The sequence below is a fragment of the Bubalus kerabau genome, chromosome 19 (assembly GCF_029407905.1).
Source record: "Bubalus kerabau isolate K-KA32 ecotype Philippines breed swamp buffalo chromosome 19, PCC_UOA_SB_1v2, whole genome shotgun sequence".
NCBI classification, from domain to species: Eukaryota; Metazoa; Chordata; class Mammalia; order Artiodactyla; family Bovidae; genus Bubalus; species Bubalus kerabau.
The window spans coordinates 29,090,591-29,103,207 of NC_073642.1; the positions used below are offsets into that span (position 1 = coordinate 29,090,591).

At 39.1% G+C, this 12,617-nt stretch overlaps 1 protein-coding gene across 7 annotated transcripts in view; it reads right to left on the reverse strand.

The window, feature by feature from the left end:
* TJP1 (tight junction protein 1) overlaps window positions 1-12,617 on the reverse strand; it is a 260,747-nt gene that overhangs the window by 71,949 nt on the left and 176,181 nt on the right. The window lies entirely within an intron of this gene.

Consider the following 12,617-nt stretch of genomic DNA (forward strand, 5'->3'; position numbering starts at 1 on the left):
CAGAGTCGGACATGACTGACTGACTGAACAGGACACCTCCAATTGGGGGTGTCCTCCTCCAAAACTGTCCTTTTCTCCACAAAACTGAACTTACCACCAATGTTCTTTAAAAAAAAAAAAAAGAGCCAAACTTTGGCCCCTTTCTTATCAATGTTACTACTTTTTATTTGATTCATTTTATTACACATACATGTAGTTTATGTGCTAGAACTACAAGAGTTTTGAATTTTAGGTATTATATTCCATAAATATCCCTTATATTTAAAGTTAAATTTTACATATAAGTGAGAAGAGCATTATATGCTGCGTCCAGAGACCTGCAGTCAAGATGCTCCTCCTTGGGACCATTTCCCTAGACCTTTCTGAGACTTAGGTTTATTCTATGTGGTTACTGACACCTGTCATAATGCTGGGAAAGACTGGGGGCAGAGAGGATTAGATGGTTGGATGGCATCACTGACTCAACAGACATGAATTTGAGCAAACTCTGGGAGATAGCAAAGGACAGGGAAGATTGGCATGCTGCAGTTCATGGGGTCACGAAGAGTTAGACATGACTCAGTGACTGAACACCACCACAGAGAATAAAGGCTCTGAAACATTCATAATGCACTCTATCAATTATACACAATGGCATCCAACCAGGTAAAACAAGGCTAGCTTAGCTTATATCCTCACCTCAGTGTAAATGCTTACTTCTACCCATCACACACTAGTTGATGCAGAATTCCACTCTCCTGGCCTCTTTTCTTAGAACAGCTTTATTGACATATAAATTCATGTCACAGCTTGTATCAGTACTTCATTTCTTGTTCAGCAATATTCCATTGCATGGATATAAGACATTTTGCTTATTCATCATCGATGAATGGGCATGTGGGCTATTTGTAGTTTCAGGCTACCGTGAATAATGCTGCTATGAACACTGATGTTTAAGCTATTGTGCTGGTATCCGTCTTCATTTTTCTTGGGTATATGCCTAGCAGCAGAGCTGCTGGTCACATGTAATTCTATGTTTACCTCTTGAATATTTTAGTTTACCACAGTTGGCTCCACCAGCCAACATCCACATCTTCATCAACACTTATTACTGTCTGCTTCTGTGATCACAGTCATTCCAGACGGTGCCACTCTCACTTTTGACATATGGTTCCCTGATGGTCAGTGCCACTGAGCACCTTTTCATATGTTTATTGAATAGTTCTGTATCTTCTTTGGAGAAATGTCTTATTAAAATTCTTCAGTCCATTTAAAATACTGAATTGTCTTTTTACTTCTGAATTTCTGTATTCTGGATACAAGTCCCTTCTCATGCATCCTTTGTGCTCAGTCACTCAGTCATGTCCGACTGTTTGTGATCCCACGGACTGCAGCCCTCCAGGGTCCTCTGTCCATGGAATTCTCCAGGCAAGAATACTGGAGTGGGTTGCCATTTTCTCCTCCAGAGGATCTTCCCAACCCAGGGATCAAACCTGCCATCTCCCTTGTCTTTCTGTACTGCAGGCAGATTCTTTACTGCTGAGCCACCAGGGAAGCCCCTGTCAGATACCTGATTTGCAAATATTTTCTTTCTCCCATTCTATGGGTTATACCTTCACTTTCTTACTGAAAGTTTCTTGGTTTCCTTTGAAACACAAAAAATTTTAATTTTGATGCAGCCTTATTTTACCGGTTTACTCTTTAATTTCCTGTATTTTCATGATCTTATCTAAGAAATCAGTGCCTAACCTCAAGTCATAAAGATTTATTCCTATGTTTTCTTCTAACTTACATTTAGGTTTTGAGCACGGAGGTTAATTATGTTCTTAGTGTAAAACAGGAGTCAAAATTCACTAGTTTTCACATGCTCAACCAGTTATCCCAGTACCATCAGTCAGGACTATTCCTTTTTTCATTTAATTATCCCCGCCCGTTGTTCCAAGGTTATTTATTCAACTACCTCTCTATTTGAAACACTTACCTGCTTGACCTTGTATTATCTATCTCTTAACTAGATTCCTTGCTTTCAACATACTTTCCCCATTTAATTTTTTTAGTTTTAGGTGTACAACATACTGCTTAAATTTTTTTTTTACTTATATAGAGTTGATTTACATTATTTTCAAGTATACAAAACCATGATACAAGTTTTTATAGATTATACTCCTTTTATAGTTACTATAAAAATACTGGCTATAATCCCATCCTATATAATATAACCCTACAGCTTATTTTATAAATAGTAGTCTTATCTCTTAACCCCTCTACTCCTATCTTGAACCTCCCGTTTCCTCTCTTCACTGGTAACCACTAGTTTGTTCTCTTTATCTGTGTCTATTTCTTTTTTGTTATATTCACCAGTTTTATTTTTGATTCTGCATATCATCTAATAAGTGTAATACTCTCTAGGTCCACCCATGTTGTTGCAAATGGCCTTATTTCATTCTTCTTTATGGATGAGGAATACTCCATACTGTCTGGTGGCTCAGACAGTAAAGAATCTGCCACCCGCAATGTGGGAGAGACCTGGGTTTGATCCCTGAATTGGGAAAATCCCCGGGAGGAGAGGACGGCCACCCACTCCAATATTCTTACCTGGAGAATCCCCATGAACAGAGGAGCCTGGCAGGCTACAGTCCATGGGGTCGCTAAGAGTCGGACACAAATGAGTGACTGCACAGCACAATGTTCCACTGTGTTTATGTACCACATCTTCTTTATCCATTCACCTGCTGATGAACACTTAGGTTGCTTTAGTATCTTGGTTATTGTTAACTAGTGCTGCTATGAGCACTGAGGTGCATGTATCTTTACAAATTAGTCTTTGTTTTCTTCGAATATACAACCAAAAGTGGAACTGCTAGATTGTATGGTAGTTCTATTTTTGGTTTTCTGAGGAACCGCTGTACTGTTTTCCATAGAAGCTGCACTAGTTTACATTCCCACCAGGGTACTAGGGTTCCCATTTCTCCACATCCTCACCAACACTTGTTATTTGTAGACTTTTTGATGATGGCCATTCTCAAGGTCCCAAGAGGTCCTGGGGCTGGTGTGAGTCTGCTGGCAGGTAGGGATGAGGTCCAGGGGACCATAGGGCTCATGCCCTATGAAAGAAGTGAAAAGAGGTTCTAGGGCTAGTACCAGCCAACTGGTGGGCAGAGGCAAGTCCTGGGGTCTCTGGCTGCAGGGAACCCAGGAACCACTGGTGAGAGGGGCTGAGGCCCAAAGGGTGCTGGGCTGGTGTCTGCCCACTGGTGTGTGAAGCTGCTCACAGGGCTATGCCAATTCACAAGTGGATGCAGCCAGGACCTCGGGTCTCTGGCTGCAGGCCCTGGGGGTCCTGGGGCTAATGAGTGGAAGGATGATTCCAAAATGATCCTTGCCAGCACCAGGGGCCACAGGTTAGAATGAGCTCCCCAAAATGGGCTCTGCCAGTGTCTGTATCCCCTGGGAGCCCTGTGGTTGCCTCCTGACTCTCTAGGAGGCTCTCCTAGATAAGAAGGTGGATATGATCCAGGTTCCTTTCCAATTACTGCTTGTGCCTTGGGTCCTGGACAGTGTGAGACATTCTGTGCCCCTTTAAGAGTGAAGTCTCTACTTTTCACAGCCCTACTGGTGTTCAAAGCCAAGGCCTGGGGTTTCTGGGGATTCGTCTTCCTGGTGCAGGACCAGTGGGCTGGGGAGCCTGATGTGGAGCTCACACTCCACGCCTCAGGAGAACCTCTGCAATTGTGATCATCCTCCCAATTTGTGGGTTGCCCACCTAAGGGTACGGGTCTTGACCGTGACTCCACCCCTCCTACCCATCTCATGTGGCTCCTTATCATCTTTAGTTGTAGATCTTTATATCCCCAAACTTGGTCATCAGTAACTGCTCTGTAAACAGATGTTCATTCTGGTATACCCACGAAACCAGGTGTGCTCAAGGTCTTTCTTCTCTGCCATCATGGCCAAGCCTCTTTCAAAGTTCTCTCAACCCTTTAATTCTTTAGTATAAAAATATCATTTAATCTTTCACATATTAATAGTACTTTTTCAGAAAATAAAAAAGTAGAGAGAACCAACTCATTCCGGAGCATTTATTCATTTCTCAAAGAACTATAAACATATACATGTTTTCTAAGGGAGAACATCTGAAAGTAAAGAAAGCCATGGGTACATCATGGGAGGAAAGGGTGGGACACAGGGCCCCCTGGATGCACTACCATCTCAAATGACAGACCTGCACCTGCCAATACTAAAGCCATTAATACACAACTACTAAGCACCCAAAACGTGGCTATTCTTACCTGAAATGTGCTGAAATTGCAAGATGTGCATCGGTTTTGTAAGACTCAGTATGGAAAAGAAAAAGCAAAGTACAGTATATCAATTTTTAAATATTAATTACATATTGAAAATGACAATATTTTGGATATACTGAATTAAATAAAGATCTATTATAAAGTCAATTCACACACAGTTTACATTTTTCAATGTTAAGACCAGGAAAATTATAATTACATTGTGGTTTTTATTATATTGCTACTGGGCAATGCTGCTATTTTATCTCTGAAAAGCGACTGTGTTGAATATATAGGCTTCCTAGGAAATTAAGCTTCATTGGGCATAACTAAGTACACCAAGCACTAAAAGGGTAATGCAAGAGGAGATGGGATAAACAGCCGCCTGGGGTATATATTCATCTATCACTGAGGATAAAAAAATCCATGAGGCAAGGAATGCTGCCTATTTCTTTTCTGATAAACTTCCCAGAACTACAACAGTGCTTGGCATACAGTGGAGCTAAATTACTTAGCTTTGAAGAATGAATAGGATTTCAATGGTTTCTAGTATTCTAAGAAGAGAGTTTCCTCTGAAGACGCAAACAGAAGGAGAAGGAAATACAGAAGCATATCATATATTTTTCTGGACAGTAAACAGCAGAAAATGGTAGCTTAATCCACAGGATTTTTATTCTTTTGAAAAACAAAGTTACCTTTGCTTTTCACATAACTAACATTGGATGTCAAAGAATATGGATTTGCCTTTATCTGTCAAGACACAGTGTCTATAACTCCAGGTTACTGCCAAAAGCATACAGTCTCAAATTATCTCCTTCACACTACTGTTCCAAAAGTTCACTTGACTCACCTCTAGGAGAATGACTGTCTCATTCCTTTGCCAGTGTTTCTTAAATATGTGATGCTAGAGGCCACAGCCCTCCCTTTCAAACATGTGGTTTTAAACATACACATGAGGGGTTCCATCCCAGATGGAAAGAATCCAGATCTTGAGGAGTGGGGATGATCCAGTTACTCTTCTTTACAATAAACCTAGAGGGCTACTGCTCTCCATCAGTGGTCAGCAGACCATGGCCTGCGGGCTAAATCCAGCTAGCTGCCACTGTGTAAATAAAGCTCTCCTGGAACAGAGCGGCACCCATCTGTTAACCTACTCTCTATGATTGCTTCTGCAACCATAGCCATGACAGAGATGCATGGCCTGCAAGGCCTGAAGTATTTATTAGCTGGCTCTTCACAGTAAAAGTTTGCTGACAGTACTCTAGATAGTCCATATTTTATTCTGGATCAACTCAGAAAACCAAAGGAAAGACATCTGGAAGACAGTTCTGCAGCCTCAGAGAATGAAGTCAACTGAATTATGCTTTCTTTGGTGTTAAGTCTTACAGTGACAGGTCTATTTTTAAAAACCTTCAAAAACATTTCCTGGAGGGATGGTTGCTGAGGATTTCCATTCTGTCCTAGTCTCTCTCTGATGAGGCCCAGGGGCACACAGCTCTGTGTTCCCAGCACAACAGTAAATGTGTTTGAAAACCAAAGAATTGTGAATTATACACACTCATCTTCTCCCCAAGTTATCTTTTGGTGACATTTTTCTGGGCTGGTACCCTCCTTAAAGCAAAAGAAACCTGAAGCCCAGGAAGAGCGAGAGAAGGGAATCCACACTGATCTCTCCAGATGGGAGTCCCAGACCTTTTCCTGAGGACCACCACTTCCATGAAGAGCTGGTGGGACACTTTTAAATTAACACATTCAGAAAATCAGACTCTTGTTTCTTCACCATTCAGAATCTTTTCCTACTTGGACTAAGACAATGAGACAGATCTGTAGAAAATAAACTAGCATTTGCCCAAAACTGAGAAAACCTGGCAGAACAGTAAAAAAGGAGAAACATCCTTTAGCTAATATAAATGTCTTATTTTATTTTACTTATTTAAAAACTAAAAGGTATTAGGGGAAAAAAAATGTAATGTGGTATGTGGTTAAATTACACCCTATGGTCTCAAATGATCTAGCTTCTACCTTAAGAAATTATAAAAAGAACAGCAACTTAAACCCAATATAAGTAGAAGAAACACTAAAATAAGAGTAGAAACCAGTGAAATACAAAGCAGAAAATTTAAAAATATCACTAAAAAGAAAAGCAGGTATTTTGAAAAATCAATAAAATTGTTTAAACCTACAGCCAGACTGACCAAAAAATGAGAAGGCACAGATTACCAATATCAAAAATGAAAATATTATAGATCCTAAGACATTAAAATAAGGGAGTGTTATGAATAACTTTATGTCTATAAATTTGATAATTCAGATAAAAGGAACAAAATACTTTGAAAGGTACAAACTACCAAAGCTACAAAAAAAAAAAATCTCCTAAAGCTAACAAAGAAGAAACATATAACCTGAAGAGTCCTATACAAAATCAAAGAAAACAAATGTTTAGTTAAAAGCTTTTTCATGAAGAAAACTCCAGAACCAGACGGCTACACTGAGTCAAGAGAACTTCAGCTGCACACAGAGTCTGCCAGGGAGCACAGCAAGGAGACAGGCAGCCTTCCTCACTCCTGAACCAGCACACATACAAGAAAAAAGTACTAGCCAATATCCTAAGCCAGCACACACGTGAGGAGAAAGTACTAACCAATATCCTAAATCAGTACACACACGAGAAAAAAGTACTAACCAATAACCTAAACCAGTACACACACAAGGAGAAAGTACTAACCAGTATCCTTCATGAATGCAGAAACAAGTGTCTCCACAGAACATCAGCAAAGCAATCCAGCCATATATAAAATGAGCAACACATCACAACTAGGCAGAATTTATCCTGGGAATGGAAGGCTGTTCAACTCCAAAAAGCAAGAAACTGAATATATCAACAGACTAAAAGCTTTAGAGTGATTATAATCAATTTAATGATAACCTCCATCAATACTTAGGAAAAAAGCATGGGCAAAAATCCAAAATCTACTCATGACTTTAAAAAAAGGCCTTTTAGCAAAGTAAGTATAAAAGGGCACTTCCTCAACCTATTAAATGGCAAAATAGAAACACAAGGCCACTTCTTTAACCTCATAAAAGGCATCTACAAAAACCTTACTGCCAACATCACACACAAGGCTGAAAAAGATGTCTGCTCACAGTACCTATTCAGCAATATCCTGGAAGTCCTAGCTAGTACAGTCAGACAAGAAAAAGAAATGAATAGATCAAAAAAGATGAAATAAAACTGCCTCTATTCACAAATGACTGCCCACATAGAAAAATGCAAAAGAAATCTACCATGAAAGTTCCTAGAACTTCTAAGTTTAGAAGTTTCAAGTTCACTATTAAAAGAAACAAAAATCAACTGTATTTCTACATATTAATACACAATCAAAAATGAAATTTAAAAACTACTATTTACAACAGCATAAGGAAACATAAAATATGCTTATCAAGAAATCTTAACAAAGTGTGTGTAGAATCTGTATGCTGAAAACTACAAAACAGTACTAAGGTAAATGGAGAGATATACTACATCCATAATTTATACTGTTGAGGAATACTCAATACTGTTAAGATACCAATTCTCCCCAAATGGATCTGCAGATTCAATGCAATCCCAATGAGAATCCTAGCAGATTTTTTTGTAATTTGACATTTTAAAATTTACATAGCAAGGCAAAGGAATTAGTTAAAATAATTAAAAAATAATAGAAAAATAAAAAATTTGGAGGCATCACACTACCTAATTTCCACACTTAATATAAAGTTACAATTATCAAGGCAGAAACAACAAGCAAAAGGATAGACACACAGCTCAACAGAACAGACTAGGGAAAGACTCACACATACAATGGTCATTGATTTTTTTTTTAAAAAGACTGTTTTTCATGTGGACAGTTTTTAAAGTCTTTATTGCATCTGTTACAATACTGTTTCTGTTTTATGTTTGGGCTTTTTGGCTGTGAGACACGTGGGATCTTAGTTTCCCAAAAAGGACTGAACCAGCACTCTCTGTACTGGAAGGCCAAGTCTCAAACACTGCACCCCCAGGAGAGTCCCAGTCATTGATTTCTGACAAAGGTAGAAAGCAATTATGAAGAAAGAATAACCTTTTCATAAGTGGTTGGTCAAAAAAGTGGACATCTGTATTAAAAAAAAAAACAAAACCCTTGCCCTTATTTTATAATACATACAAAATTTAATTAATAATAATAATTAAAAAAAAAAAAACACTTCCAGAAGAAAATAACAGGAATAATAATTGGGACCTTGGGTTTGGCAGAATTCTCAAATACAAAACTAAAAGCAAAACTGATAAAAGCAAAAACTAATAAATTAGACTTTATCAAAATTGAAAACGTACGCTCTACAAGACACTGTTAAGAGCAGGGAAAAGGCAAGTCACAGGGGAAAATATGTGCAAAACAGTATCTAGTAAAGAACTTGTATCTAGAAGATATTAAAACTTTCAAAACTCAGTAACAACTTCTGTGCAGCAAGGGATACAGTCAGCAGAATGCAAAGGTAATCCATGAAATGGGAAAAAAACATTTACAAATCATGTATCTACTGATAAGGGATTAATGACCAGAATATAGAAAAACTCCTACAATTCAACAAATAAAACCCCAATTAAAAGATGGACAAAGGAACTAGGAAAAAAAAAAAGGAACTGAACAGATAGTAAATTCTGTTATGTGTATTTTACCACAATTTAAAAAAACAGTAAGTGTAAAAATTAATACACAGAAACCTCAATTAAAATAGAGTTATGTGGCCAGCAGGGGATGCGCTTGTGCACTGTGTTATTAGCAGAGCCCAACAGGAATAACACTGACTTCCTCTTCCTGCCTGCCAGGAGCTCCACCGTGACAGACTGTCACAACTCAGCCAGGGAACAACCACAATACCCTGGGCTCTCGATTCCTCTGGTGGACTCACTGTTTACTTCAGCCCTCCCAACTTCCTTTTCCCCTCCATAAAAGAGTGCCCTTCTCCATTGTCTGCTGGGGTCCTGCACTGTCTCGTCATGGTTGCAGACCCTCAACTGCAATTCTTTGTTGATCCCCAGCAAACCCACTTTTGCCAGAGAAATAACTGTTACTCTATTTGTTTAAGGTCAGTATAAGCAAACAAACAATTTAATTAAAAATATGCAAAATATGTGAACACATTTTACCAAAGAATACTGGAGTGGGTAGCCTACCCCTTCTCTAGCGGACCTTCCCGACCCAGGAATTGAGCTGGGGTCTCCTGCACTGCAGGCGAATTCTTTACCAACTAAGCTATCAGGGAAGCCCTAAAGAAGATAGATATATAGATGACAAATAAGCACATAAACAGATATTCAACATCATTAAGTCTTTAGAGAATTACAAACTAAAACCACAATGACATACCACAACACACCTATTAGAATAGATAAAAAGGAGGAGGAAAACAACACTCCAGCCCTGATACAATCAACTGTTTGTGAGGATACAAAGCAACTGGAGCCCTTATGAGTTGCTGGCTGAGATGCAGAATAGTACAGAAAGTATGACAGCTCCTTATAAAAGTTAAACATTCTCTTACCATAAAACCCACAACACTGCATTCCCAGGAATTTACCCAAGAGAAAGGAAAAGGTATGAGCATACAAAAACCTGTGTACCAGAGCAGATTTATTCATAATTACCAAAGGTATCCAGGCTGAAGAATCAATAAGCGAATTATTCTATATTCATACAATGAAATGCTAACTCAGCAATAAGAAGGAACTAACTACTACTGATACAAGTCTATCACAGAGAAATCTCAAGTGCATTAGGTTAAGTGTAAGAAGCTTGTCTCAAAAGACTACATACTATATGAGTTCCTCTCATGACATTCTAGAAAAGGCCAATGTACAGAACAGAAAACACCAGGGGTTGCTAAGCGCTGAAGGCGAGGGCTTGGGGCTGACTACAAGCTGCACGCGGGAGAACCTCAAGGTGACCGACTGTTCTACATTGTCTGCAGTGGTGGTTATGTGACTGTCACAGGGCTAAATGCGTTTGGCAGACTCAGGACTATACACTAAGGATGAATTTTAATGTGTGTAAATTATATCAATAAAAACAATGAAAGTATTAAGACAATTAATGAAATATGATAAAATAGTATCAAATTATTCTATAAACACTAGCCAACTGACTATAAGGCATGGTAATATATGTTTAATCTGATTTAAATGTTATCCATCAGGATATTTCAACAAATTCAGGCCATACCTTAGCTCTATAAAGTTAAGGTTAGTATTATGATTTTTTTTTTTTTTTTTTACTATTTAGAGAGAGACAAAAAAAATCGAGTATATTTTATCTGAAATCACTGTTTCTCTTCAAAACAATTAATTCACCTGTGAAGTGATGGGACCAGATGCCATGATTTTAGTTTTCTGAATCTTGAGTTTTAAGCCAATTTTTTCACTCTCCTCTTTCACCTTCATCAAGAGGCTCTTTAGTTCTTCTTCACTTTCTGTCATAAGGGTGGTATCATCTGTGTAGCTGAGGTTATTGATATTTCTCCCGGCAATCTTGATTCCAGCTTGTGCTTCATCCAGCCCAGCATTTTGCATGATGTACTCTGCATACAAGTTGAACAAGCAGGGTGACAATACCTGACATACTCCTTTCCCAATTTGGAACCAGTCTGTTGTTTCATGTCCAGTTCTAACTGTTGCTTCTTGACCTGCATACAGATTTCTCAGGAACCAGGTCAGGTGGTCTGATATTCCCATCTCAAAGAATTTTCCAGTTTGTTGTGATCCACATAGTCAAAGGCTTTGGCGTAGTCAATAAAGCAAAAGTAGATGTTTTTCTGGAACTCTCTTGCTTTTTTGATGATCCAGTGGATGTTGGCAATTTGATCTCTGGTTCCTCTGCCTTTTCTAAATCCAGCTTGAACATCCGGAAGTTCATAGTTCACATACTGTTGAAGCCTGGCTTGGAGCATTTTGAGCATTACTTTGCTAGCATGTGAGATGAGTGCAGTTGTGCAGTAGTTTGAACATTTAGAAAACTAAGATCATGGCATCCGGTCCATTACTTCATGACAAATAGATGGGGAAACAATGGAAATGGGGAGAGACTATTTTCTTGGGCTCCAAAATCACTACAGATGGTGACTGTAGCCATGAAATTAAAAGACACTTGCTCCTTGCAAAGAAAAGCTATGACCATCTTAGACAGCATATTAAAAAGCAGAGACATTACTTTATCAACAAAGGTCCATCTAGTCAAAGCTACAGTTTTTCCAGTAGTCATGTATGGATGTGAGAGTTGGGCTATAAAGAAAGCTGACCAAAGAATCAATGCTTTTGAACTGTTAGGGTCCCTAGGACTGCAAGGAGATCCAACCAGTCAATCTTAAAGGAAATCAGTCCCAAATATTCACTGGAAGGACTGATGCTGAAGCTGAAACTCCAATATTTTGGCCTCTGATGTGAAGAACCAACTCATTGGAAAAGACCCTGATGCTGGGAAAGATTGAAGGTGGGAGGAGAAGGGGCCAACAGAGGATGAAATGGTTGGATGGTATCACCAACACGACGGACATGAGTTTGAGTAAACTCCGGGAGTTGGTGATGGACAGGCAAGCCCAGCGTGCTGCAGTCCATGGGGTCGCAAAGAGTCAGACATGATTGAGCAACTGAACTGAACTGAATTTACCCATTGCCTATCATGTGCAGATTCAAAGATTCACAAGATCGCGATTTAGGAACATGACATCCCCCCTCTCTAACTTGCTAGTAATGGACACAGCGGGTAGAAACAGTATGTGTAAAACGTCTGTCTGTTCTCTCATCTCTTTCTGCACATTCTCCAGGGAGAAGGGGAATCCACAATCAGCTCTCTTCAGAGGGAGGAAAAGGGAGACCTATGGGCAGCATGACTTTATGCCAAGTACTATTAGGCGGCATCGGCCACATTTTACACCTGTGGAAACCGAAGTTTTAGAAGTGAGTTGGATCATGCGTGCTCATTTCTAAAGGGAAGCAGGCAGTGCTAGAATTCAAATTCCAAACAGGTTCATTTCAGACAAAGCTCTTACTTTTTTCTTTTAACTTAAGTATTTTAAAGCTATCATTTACTTAATTCTCATTTCAGAATTTTCCATCTAGTTCTAGAGCAACACGGCATGTGATATCTTAAGTTCCCTGACCAGGGATTGAACCCATGCCCTCTGCAGTGGAAGTGCAGAGTCTTAACCACTCAACCTCCAGGGAAGTACCACAAAGTTCTTAATCTTACCCAGATCACTGTAATTTGCTCTCTGACCATCTGCAATTGCTTAAGCAACAGCTTGGTTCTACATGTTTCAAAACAAGGAATATCTTTTAAG